We start from the raw sequence: 13393 nt of genomic DNA, 5'->3' as shown, positions 1-13393 counted from the left end.
AATAAAGTAACAGCCAAAAGCATTATTTCGATAGCGATGATCATAAGTATAATATTTTTTCTATTTAATAAAAATCCTAATATACCTATTAAAAATAATAATATTGATAAATTCATTAGTTTAAATATTTTTGTTTTAACACATAATAGATCTTTTTAAAAATGAATTTTTTTGTTTTATTTAAAAAAACAAATAAACTATAAAAAAAAAAGTATGATTACAACTACTACTTCCTCATGCGCTCTCTTTAGCTTTAAATTTAGCTTTAGCTTTAGATTTAGCAAGAGGAAACAACTGAACAGAACGAAATGAGCCGAACGTAGGTAATGCAGAGAAAGCAAAATATAAAATTTAGAATGGCTCAAACTAGACTTGAAATCTATTCTACTATGGCTATGATAAAAATAGATAGAAATAGTAAAAAAAAATAAAGGGTTAATATTATTTATTTTTAATTAAATAAAGGCTTAATGTAGATTAGATATTAATACTAAAAAAAATAAATTAATGATAGAAAATTAATAATAAATATCACAGTATACAATAAAATTAATTTTAGATAGAATTTTACAAAAGAATTTATTTTTTCTTCTTGCAGGAGCTCCGCAGTAGCTGGCGTTGCTAGCTCTTCTTCTGCTCCGCTTCCATTAGGAAGTCTTCGCTTTAATTCAGAATCATCATATAATTCTCCTATAGTAGGACTAGAAATATTAATACTATTTTTTAATTCTAATAATCAATTTTTAATTTTATTAGGATAGTAAATAGGAATTATATAATTTTTATTAAAATAGAACTTTATTATAAAGTATAATTTACCAATATAGTAAATAACCATTATTAAACTCATAATACAACAATATTTAATAAAATAAATAGATAAACTATTGAATATTTTATTAATGTCCTCATTATAACCAATTATAAATAGAAAGATTTTTGCAAATATATAAGCGATAGAAAACATGATTAATACTCTTAATCAATTAGGTAGTTTTTTCCCTAAAATTGATAAAAGCCCTAAACTATTGTTTGATAATGTAATTGATTCTATATCTTTATCGTCAACAAAAGAACCAACTTTATCATAACTTTCTTTAAAAGTTATTTGTGTTTTATCTTTTGATACATTACTCATAGCAAAAATAGAACCAACTATCATTGGAGCACCAACTATCATAAATAAAGCTATTTCTTTAGATCTAGTATCACCAGATTTAGATAAAATTTTTAAAACAGAATCATTACCATATGCATATTTAACATATGATTTTACAGTTCATTTATACATAAAAAAGGCTGAAATTAAACTTACTCCTAATCTAAAATCTACATGATTATTAATTTCTTGAATTAAAGGTAATATACTATCTTTCCCTTTAACTATTAATTCATTTATTGTAACATCTCCGAATTCCCCTAAAGGTTTAGTCTGCGAAAAACAATCAAATATACTTTTGTTTTCGTTAACTTTACTTAAATGATCAATTAAACTTGAGCTATCATATTTAATATCACTTACTTGTTTAAATTTTTCATAATAAGATTTATCCTTAATACTATCTCATAATCTATTATATTTTTCAGTATTTTTATTAAAATTATTTCATAATTCATATTTTTCAGCAAACAAATTATCATTTAAAATTAATGACTTTGCTGAGTCACCTTTATTATATAATATCATTTCTTTACCTTGTGATCCGGATAAAGTATTTTCAATACTTTTATTTATTAATTCTTTTAATTGTAATCTATTTGAATTTAACATTAATAATAAATAATTTTGTATATAATTATTTTTAAGATTTAAGTTTTTTAATTAAATTACTAATTGCTTCCTCAGAAGTATACTGCCACAAATAGGAATAATCATACTACGTCAACAAAGTGCCAATAAAGAATTCCTGTTTCAAATCCAACGTGACCTTGTTTATTAACATTGTAATTAATAATTCTAATAAAACCAACTACAATGAAAATAGTTCCAACAATAACGTGGAATCCATGTAGACCAGTAGATGCATAAAATGTAGTACCAAATACACTATCAGATATTGAAAATTGTGATTCTGAATATTCAATATATTGAAACAATGTGAATACAACAGCTAGTATAATAGTCATAAATAAACTATTTATTGTGTGTTTTCTTTTTCCTGCTATAAAAGCGTGATGAGCATAAGTAATAAATGCCCCACTTGATAATAATAAGAAAGTGTTAAGTAAAGGTATTGCAAAAGGGTCTAAAGGTGTTACACCTAATGGAGGCCATACACCACCTATTTCAACTGTTGGTACTATACTAGAATGAAAGTAAGCTCAAAATACAGATATAAAAGCAAATACTTCACTAACAATAAAAAGTATGAATCCTATCATTAATCCATTTTTAACTTCTTTTGTATGATGACCTAAAAAACTTCCTTCTGTATTTACATCACCTAATCAAAAGTACATTATAGATAATGTTAATGTAAGTCCTAAGCTTAATAATAATGGTCCATTATTAAAACCATGCATAGATAACACTGCCCCTATAGCTGTAAAAAATAATGTTCAACTTATTAAAAAAGGCCAAGGAGATTGATCAACTAAATGATATGAATGAGATTGAAATTTATTTTTATTGTTTATTATTTGTAAATTTGTTGTCATTTAATAAATTTTAACTTTTACTGAGGAATTAAAATATTAATATTAATATTTATTTAATTAAATATATAACTACTGCTTTTTTTATGCGGGTCCGAAGGCGCTGCTTTTTTTAAGGATACTGCGGCTTATAAAATAAGCGGAGCGCTACCCTCTAAATTAAGTAGATTTCCTAAGAAGGAGCCCCAATTAAAAATTGCAAGTGTTTATTATTGAATGATAGTTTATTCATTCGCACATCTGCTGCTTACCAAGAAGGCAACCTAATCCTAATGGCTCCGGCCTGTAAGCAGCCAGTGTTTGTAATATATTAATTTTAGCCATTTACTAACATTAATTAAAATTAATTTAATAAGAGAAAAAATTAATAATATTTAATTAAATCAGAGAACATAAATATGTTCCGATTAACTGCTTAGAATTAAAAAAAATTTCTATATTTTATGAATTATTTTACAATAAGAAATAAAAATAAAAAGATAGAAATTATATGATTGATCAGATTTGAACTGATAATAATTACTGCTTATTTTTTAAGATGTTGCTACACAAACGGTGGGAACCGCGCGCTTATTTTATAAGCGGCTCCCTACTTACTTATATTAGTAAGCAAAGCATAGTTATTACTATTTAACTACAATCATGATTTATATTATTTTTAGTTAATATACAAATTTTCTTTGTCTTAGTCTAGCTATGCACTATTACTCTTTGCCTTCTTATTCTTTTTATACTTATAAATAAAATTTTCATTTTTCTTTCCTCCTGCGAAACAGGTTTTTTTTCTGCTTCCGAAAGATGCAGCGGTACTAAATTAGTATGTAAATCTAATAACCTTAAAGGCAATAATAAACTTTAATAATAAATCAATATATTAAAATTTAGGGAAAAAATATTATGAGGGTTTAAATTGTGTGCGTAGCGCTTATCGCTTAGCTAATTAATATAATTTTTTTTTTCTTTCTAAAGAAATGAATAACCTGATCAGCATTGAACTTTAGATTAAAAAATAATATTTTTATTCTATTTATTATCTAATATTCAATACAATTAAGATTGCACAGGTAGTGAATTAAATGCATGTAAAGGAACAGGAGTAGATAGAGTCCATTCAATAGTATTAGATGAAGGAGTATCAATGTTATTAATTTCATTATCAGCTCCTACTCGTAAACTATAGAAATAAGATGCTATTGCTCAAGGATTTTTAGGACTAAAGTTTTTGTTAACAAATAAATTATAAATAATATAAATAAATAATACTGTTGCAACTACAGAAACTATTGATCCGAAACTTGATACTGCATTCCATCCGCTATAAGCATCTGGATAATCAGGTATTCTTCTAGGCATACCAGCCATTCCTAAAAAGTGTTGTGGGAAAAAAGTTAAATTAACCCCAACAAATAGTGTTCAGAAGTGTACTTTACCTAAGAACTCATTATATAATTTTCCTATTATTTTTGGAGTTCAGAAATAAAATCCGGCAAATAAACCAAATACTGCCCCCATTGATAAAACATAGTGAAAATGAGCCACAACGTAGTAAGTCAAATTTACTCATTTCCAATTAAAAATGTAATTGGTACATACAACACCGCTCACGCAATGGATCGGACTATAACTTATCTAATTGTTTAACTTAATAAACTTTCGATTGTCACGTTTAGTCTCTACGGATCCTACTTACTAATAAATTGTTAAATTGTTAATTTTTTTTTATAAATAATTTAACTTTAAGATTAGCTTTGGTTTCCACGGTATTATCTTATACTTTAATTATATTTTTCCGCATTAAGAAAAACATATAAGACTTCACCGTTAGCAAAAATTTATATATTTATTAATTTTTACCGAAAAACGTATGAATTTTTTCATGGTGACAAGACAACACGACACTTACTAAAATATTTTTTGACTGAATTTTTTTAATGACTCTAATTTTTCTCCTAACAAAGGATAGTTAGTACAATGACTAATAATTTTTAATAATAGTTCTTTCTTATAAATTTCTAAAAAATAGAATTTACCATAAGGATTTCTAATTTTATTAGTAACTTCAAAATACTGTTTAATAACCTCTATTAAATAAAGATCATCATTTTGTCCTATTGAAAAAGAATGGCTATTAGATTTTCTTATTGAAAAACAACCTTCAGCTTCTATAAAACCAGATAATCAGCCTTTAAAGTAAGTAGGTATTTTTAAATTAATATTATAATTTATAATAGCTAATTGTTTATCATATTTAAGATTTCTATTTGATAAATAAGTTTCTACCGAGGTTTGAGTTAAACATGTTTTTAGAAATGAAAGTTGACATATTTTTTTTGAGGTTAAAGGAGGAAAAATATCATAAATTTTTATAATTTCTTCAACTTCTTGTTTTTTATTGACTACTCAAATAACTTCTGTTCCTTTTCCTGTTATTTTAACTGTTCCACCTACTACCTTGGCAATTTCAATTAACATATTATAATTAGATTTAATATTAGATAATTTAATAACTAGTCTATATTGTAAGGATTGTCCTCGTCAATGATTTACTTGAATGCTTCCATCCCCGTCCATCAATCCTACTCAAAACATTTTTATATATTCATTATAATTAATTTTATCTAATAAATAACTTGAATTTTGGTTATTATTAATATTAAGACTAAAACTAGGTATATAAGGTACTGTTGTACTCATTATTAAAAAACTCGGTTTATTTGTACCTAACAAAAGAGTAAAAACCGTATCGTGGAATGCTATATCTAATGAGGCATTAGATAATACAACTCCTGTTATTCCACCCATAGTGAATAAAGCTAAGAATCCTAATATAAACATTAATGGAGTATTAAATCTTAAGCTTCCACCGTATAAAGTAGCTAGCCAACTAAAGATTTTTATTCCAGTAGGAACAGCAATAACCATAGTAGCAGCAGTGAAATAAGCTCTTGTATCCACATCTAATCCAACAGCAAACATGTGGTGACTTCATACTAAGAATCCTAAGATTCCAATAGAGAACATAGCATAAACCATTCCGATGTAACCGAAGATAGGTTTCCCACTAAATGTTGAAACTACATGACTTACTATTCCAAAAGCAGGTATAACTAAGATATAAACTTCAGGATGACCAAAGAATCAAAATAGATGTTGATATAAGATTGGATCACCTCCACCTGCTGGGTCGTAGAAACTAGTATTAAAGTTTCTATCTGTAAGAAGCATAGTAATTGCCAAAAAAAAATCTTGATATACGAGACTACGTCCCATGAATAGTAAGTATACATAATACTTACATTCTTAAAAATATAATTTTTTATATTTAGAGTATATAGTCTTCTATTCACATAGAAGTTGGGAATATATCTTAATAATCTAAGTTGTAAAATTTATTTAAATGATTCCAAGTAAAAATAGTTCTCTTATCATTCATTTCTGATTTTAATTCTAATACTTTTTCTACATTATTCTGAGAATTTTTAAATTTAGGATTAAATAGATTAAGAATTTCTTTTCAATTGTTGTAATCTAAAAATTTAGATCCAAATAAAGGATATTCATTTAAATAATTGACTAATATTAAATTAGTCTCTAAACTCATAGTTCTAAGTCTATATTGAGGATAAGGAGTATTTTCTCTTATATTTTTAAGAGAAATCTTTAAAAATTTAGCGATATTTGCTAAAAATATTTCATTACTATAACCTAAATGATCTTTTTGTCTTTGACTTAATTCAAATTTACATTCTATTTTAGGATATTTTCCAGTTAGAGTAGTTCTAACACTAAAATGACCATCTGATTCAATCATACCTGATAACCAACCATCATTTATTAAACAATCAGTATTCAAAGGTAATTTACTTAATTTTAAGTTAGGGTTTTTATTATTAAGTCAATCAATTAATTTATAAAGAGAATTAATTTTAGGTGTTTTCATATTACCATTTAATAAATTAACTAAATTTAAAATTCCTTTATGATCATTAATATAGAGAATATAGGCATTTAATCCTTTTTTACGTATTAATGAACCATATCCTAAATTTTTTTGTATAAGTAAAGCTAAAGGTAAATCTTTTAAATGAAATACTATTTGAATAGAAGGATAATTAAGTTTTCCTTTAGAAGATCTTTCACTTTCAGGAACAATAATTGAACCATCACCTTCAATAATACCAGTTAAGTAAGTAATAAATTTATAATTATTATTTAAAGAATTAGAACTATTATCTGAATTTAATAATATACTATTACAACAGATTATTTCTGGCGTATATTCTCTGAGGATCCCTAAAAGATTCAAATCTATTAAGTTTCCTGCTGATTGACTTTCAAGTAAATATTTTAGAAAGTGTTTCCAGCATATAGCCAAATTTAAAGCGGGCACAATAAAAGTTTCACCCGCTAAAACAGGTAAAGATAATAATAACAATATAGCTGTTATAAATACAGCTCATACAAATAAAGGTAGTTTATGAAGTGACATACCATTAGTTCTCATATTAAGAGCTGTACTTATGAAATTTATAGCACCCAATAATGAGGATACTCCGGCTAAGTGTAAACTAAATATAGCTAAATCAACTGAACCACCTGAGTGTGATTGTATTCCAGCTAAAGGAGGATACACAGTCCATCCAGTACCAGCTCCATTTTCTACTAAAGCACTCATAAGTAATAATAATAATGAAGGAGGTAATAATCAGAATGATACATTGTTTAATCTTGGGAATGCCATGTCTGGGGCACCACAATGTACTGGTAAGAAGTAATTCATTTAACTATAACCGTTAAGTTATATTTGGACTATATCTTCATCCTTTAAATATTAATTTTTTTAAAGGAGCATAACGTATAGTCTCTGAGGATCCTACAAATTTTATATAAATTTTTCGTTTCCTGCGGATATTCCATTTTTAAATAATAATTTATTATAAAGCATTCTTTTTACTATTTAAGGTTATGTAGGCTTAAATACAATAAGTTTTCATAACTCTTATAAAAAAACTTTAGGAGTTTCCCGCATATAGTTATGTAATAAGAGTAATATTACTATTACCCACGGCAATTTCTTTTTTTTATAAATACTTTATATCTTTATCCCAAATCTACAAAGTGCTGTAGATGAGTAAAAATATATTTATAAAACAATTATTAGACTAAAAAGAATTAAATTAAATTATCCAAATGTGAAAAATCAAATAATTTTCGTTTACTGTTAAATTGATCTTTTATTTGTTGAACTTCTAAGATTTCCTTAGGGCTTAAAACTTTTCCATTTCGTAATCTAGATAACTCTACCACATAAGATCAATCTTTAAAAGCCAAATACTTAGAAGAAAATAAAGGGAATTTATTAAAATAATTAATAACCTTTTCATGAGTAGCCGAACTGTGCGAAATACAAATAAAGGCATAAAACACTTTATCTTTTTGTTCTCTAGTTCTACTCAACAAATTTACACCTAAATAACAAGCTATTTTATTTAATATTATAAAATAACTAGCTCCTCCTTGTTCAGCTGATACCTCTCGATGATAAGTTTGTCTTAATTCAAGTCTGAAAAAAGTTTGTAATCTTTTGCTAGTAGTTTTCCCATTAATTTTTCTATCGATTAAATTAATAGAAAAATAACCATCACCATCAGTAAATCCAGCTAATCAAGCATTACTGTCTATAGAAGAAAAATCTAAATTTAAACAATTAATATTACAATTACTAAATTTATTTAACCAATCTATAGCTCTATGTAATGCTTCTATTTTAGGTGTTCGCATATAACCATTAATAATATTAATTATTTTGATTACATCTTCTAATTTTTGAATTTGTCATAGAACGTGACCTGCATCTTGCTTTTTATAAATAGTTCCAGCATTAGTAATGCTTAGCAATTTTTTAGCTAAAGGCTCGTCCACTAAATTAAATACCACCGCTATTTTAGGATTGTATTTTTTAGTATTAGAGTCCTTATTATGTACAGCTATAGTTCCATCTGACTCTATTAATCCTGCTAGATATGGACCTATTTTTGATCTTAATAAAATTGGTCTTTCTGCTGAGACTTCTTTTTCTTTATTTGTACTAAAATGTTTTTTTATTATATTCATACTTATATTAATTTTACCAAATCCACCTACTAAACCTGGCATACAAAACCCCTAATCTTTCGAAAAGGGCTGGACTATCTCTTTATCCCTAATTAATAAAGAAGGGATATCTTGCGTATAGTCTCTGAGGATCCCAATAGTAATATTGTCTATAATGTACTAATAATTACATTTTATGTAATAATTGGTTTCCTGCTGATTGTCTAATTTTTAAAAATGTCACTGCCATTTTACTACGAGGTACATTAAAAAATGACGGAGTAGGGCTAGTTTTTAAAACTCTAAAGATGTTCCAGCATATAGCAAGATAATGATGGTAAGTTACCCTACCATTCGGCCATGCACTAATCTTATACATTTATTAATGTAATTTTTCATTTTCCTCTATATAGTTTACTTTGATTAATATATAAGCGAATAGTTCCTCTATCTCCTTTAACATATTTAGCAAATTGAGAGATACTATCAAATTCTCTATTTATAGAAGGATTTGTAATATTTTCTACAAGTAATTTTTTACTTGTCGATTGAATACTTCTTTGAGTGTACCTTTGCTCTTTAATTAAAGTTTTTAATTCATTTAAAGTAATAATAGCTTCATATACAAACTCACTTATAGGTTCTAAACTAAACATAAATCTATTTAAATAAAGAGAACCTTCATATAAACAATTATTTAAAGTACGATGATCTATATTAATATTATCATAAGCAAACTGTTTACTATCAAAAATAAATATCAAAGTTTTAGTATTAGAATCATAAACATAAAAAACTTGTCCTCTAAGTTTACGTAACTTTTTTCTAGCCTGTTCAGACATTGGTAAATGAAAACCTGATCTAGCCATAGTTTCTATATTAAGTAAACTATCTTTAGGAAAATAATCTATATAATATTTTTCTAAATAAAAAACATCCTCTATAGAAGCATTATCATCTAATATATATAAAGATAATTTTACATCTTTAAATCCATATTTATTAAAATATCTTAAAACTCTTCTGTCTGATTTAGATAAAATAGAAGGCATAAAGTAGGAACAAACTCGACTATATAAATTTATACTACTTCCTACATAATATAAATTCTTATTTAATATTTCAAAAACATAAACACCTTTTTTATTTTTAGCATACTCTGCTATTAATTCTCTATTATCAAAAGGATTATCTATAATATATGAATTTGAATTTTTGCAAGGTACAAAAGTAGAATAATGTTTATTACTAACTTTTTTTAAATAAAAATTATTACTGCCAAGCAGCCCTCTTTGTGTGTAACACTTTACATTATTATGAAACTTTACATTATTATTTTTAAAATGTATAAGATGGATTTTTTGCAATAAATTGACCATAAAGAAAATCATTATGAATGCGTGAGCTGAGATTATTACGTTAAATAACTGATGATCTCCAGATAAAATTTGAACACCTGGAGCAGCTAATTCTAATCTTATTAATACTGAGAAGGCAGTACCAATCATACCTGCAAATACTGCAAATATAAGATAAAGTGTTCCTATTTCTTTAGCATTAGTAGAATTTAATCAATACATTTAAATTGCACTTCATTTCACTCTCCAATACCTTGTGCTGCTTGTTCCCTAGCTCTAACGTTATAATAATTCTTGTTTTATAGTAGATTCCTTTTGCTTAATACTTACTTAAAAAAACCTGTTTGTAAAAACTACTGATTTTTTTTTAAGACTAAGCAAAGTATAGCCATTCTTTTTTTTAGCTAGGCTGCTACTAAATACGCAAAGTTTTTTTTGAAAGTAAGCGCACGATAGATAAGCAGCTAAATAATATTTCTTTACTACAATTTTAAGTATAATTATACTTAAGAGTAAATAAAGTAGTATATAAAAAATTATTTAAATATAAAATATAACTTAATCTCAACTAATATTTAATATATAATTTGAGGATTATATATTTACATTTATGCTGATTAAAAAGCATAAATAATAAGTTTTTCCTATTACTTCTATTGCGCAGTTAAAGACGCTACGCTTAAAAAAACGCCTTACATTTCTGCTGCGTAGCTAGGCAAAAGTAGTGAAAAAAATAATAAAATAATGAAAAAAATAATAATAATTACAACACCTAATTACTAAAGTAGAAGCTTACCATCTTATTTATAAGGGTAAGACCATAAATATATTTATTTTACAAAATTAAGGCTACAAATGATTATTTACCCAGCAACTACTCCACTTTTTTTTGTATTTTTGTTATATTAAAAAAAGTGTTAAAAAAATTAAAAAGATTTATTTTCTTTTTTGTAACGGAATAGAGGTGAATCGAACACCTAAGGGGCTTATCCCCGAACAATTAGCAATTGTCTTAACTTACCAGTGAAAACCATTCCTTGCGAAGCCGCCGAAGAGAGCGCTTCCTTTGAGCAGCCCTATGCAATTATTTTTATAATTTAATTAAACAAAAAGCTACCCAAAAAAGAATACTACAAGCTCCGTAGCAGGTGTAGAGAAGATCACTGAACACAAAAAGAATCATAGTATAGTGCTAGCAAAGAGAGCGAACATAATTTTACTTTAAAATTTAAGGAAAGCTGCACAGCACCCCTTTTTTTTTTAAGCAGCAGCTGCACTTATTTTTAATCCGTAGTAATCTTAGAAACCGTAAGTAATGAATAAATAATTGTATTACAATTGCAGCGCGGTTGCAATAATAATATTTCTTGTTGTTATATACGCAAGAAGCAAATTCTTCTAAATGTAACAAAAGCGTTTAATAATATCAAGCGTTGCCTGCTTCTTCATATAATAAAGCAAGGAAGCAGAATTTTTTTTTTCTACGCTCAGCAAAGAGTTGTAAAATATTTATAGGTGCTAATGGGAATTTTATTCTTTCTCAAATACATAATATAGACTCTGTATTTTTATTTTTTTTATAAATTTAAGAATTGATCCTTATCAGAATTGAACTGATGCTAGCTTTTCGAAAGAAAGCTGTGCTACCACTATACCAAAGGATCATTATCATTTTATTTTTCTTACGAAGCAGCTTCTTTTTATTTAAAAAACAGTGATTAATTATAATCATTATACTTTACTATAATGGTTAGATTAAAAAAATAATATTAATATAAAAAAATAAATTGGCTAATAAAAAAAGAATAATGTATCCTTTCAAAGTATAATTAAAATAACCATTGTTTTGCTCCGCTCATCCTGCGTAGCTACCGAACCGCTTCCTTTGGATTGCGAAGCCTCACCTCCTTTTTTTAAAAAGCTAAGCCTACTACGTAGTACTTACTCCCTTATTTAAATTTTATTACGAGATTAGGATTTGAACCTAAACCATAAGCTAATGAGGCTTTTATGCTAACCATTACAATATCTCGTATATAATCTCTTTTAATTTTATTTATTTATTTTTATATATTATTTTTTTTAATTATATGCTTTCCTTTTATCTAGTTCTATATAAAAAGAAAGTGTTTCTTTTTATCTTTAGAATTAAAGCAGTAAATAATTTCTTTTTTTTAAGAATAAAAAGCTGTAAAACGGTGGCTTATAAAATTAAAGAAAAAAGAAAGCATAGCCTTTGTAAATTTAATTATTACACACACACTAAAAAAGGCGTAATAATAACGTCCTCTCTTCTGCTTAGCTGCTTAAATGCGAAACTTCGAAGCTTCAAACCTAGTTTAAAAAAAGCGAAGCAAAAAGTAAAAATTCTTTTTTGTGTTACAATGGCTCTTTAGGGCCTACAAGATACTAGCAGAAAGCAGCAAGCAGAGAATTAATGCAAAGCTAGAGTAAGACAGTGCAAGCACTTTTTTTTTAATAATACGAACAAAGAGACTTGAACTCTTAAGGAATCACTTCCACTCCTGCTTAAGAGGAGATTGTTTACCAATTTCAACATGTTCGCTGTGTTATAATATAAATATAGTTAATTTTTTTATTGAATTTTATCCTCTGCTGCGCATTAAAAAATGAACGCATCCTTTTTTTCTTACAAAAAAAGCAGCCCTTTGAAAAGTCCGTAGGCTCCGTAGGAAAAAGCTGCAAAATAAGGGTGCAAGTCTACGCTTATCGCAGTATATAATTGAAACTAAAAAATGCTAAGATCATGTTTTAGTTAAAGCTAAAGAAAACAAAAATATAAAGCAGCCTGATACTTACTTTACTTAAAATAAAAGATAAATTTAACAGCAAGGATAAATAACCCTTATTAAAAAAATTACTTCTTTTAATTAAAATTTTTATTTTTATTATATTTTTTATATATTTTATATAATTATATAATGTAAGGCCTTAAGAGGACTTGAACCTCTGTAAAAAGTATTAACAGTACTCCGCTTAAACCACTCAGCCATAAGACCTTAAAAATTTCCTTTTGTATGACTTGCATCTTTTTTCCCAACATAACTAGGAAATAGTTTTTTAATAATTACTAGCTACTAATCCTTCCTCTTGCTTTTTTTTCTGTAATGTTGATCATGCGTAGCTAGAATGCCCTCATACTTTATTTTTTATTTTAAGTTATTAACCTAAGAAAATGAAAGAAAGAGTTAGTATAAAAGCATAATGCATACCTTTCTTTAGCATTGCTAAATATAGATTACTACAATCAAAGAAAAGAAGAACCA

General features: G+C 26.3%; 3 non-coding genes across 3 annotated transcripts; all 3 read right to left on the bottom strand.

Annotated features, from left to right (window-relative positions):
* Positions 1 to 11699: 11699 nt before the first annotated feature.
* On the bottom strand, positions 11700 to 11770 carry E1B28_013824. Its single transcript has one exon. It is a non-coding gene; the product is annotated as a tRNA-Glu (tRNA).
* Positions 11771 to 12069: 299 nt separating this feature from the next.
* On the bottom strand, positions 12070 to 12141 carry E1B28_013823. Its single transcript has one exon. It is a non-coding gene; the product is annotated as a tRNA-Met (tRNA).
* Positions 12142 to 13053: 912 nt separating this feature from the next.
* Positions 13054 to 13126, bottom strand: E1B28_013822. Its single transcript has one exon. It is a non-coding gene; the product is annotated as a tRNA-Asn (tRNA).
* Positions 13127 to 13393: the final 267 nt, after the last annotated feature.

Source organism: Marasmius oreades, mitochondrion (genome assembly GCF_018924745.1).
Source record: "Marasmius oreades isolate 03SP1 mitochondrion, complete sequence, whole genome shotgun sequence".
NCBI classification, from domain to species: Eukaryota; Fungi; Basidiomycota; class Agaricomycetes; order Agaricales; family Marasmiaceae; genus Marasmius; species Marasmius oreades.
This window is presented reverse-complemented; position numbering and strand designations above follow the sequence as displayed.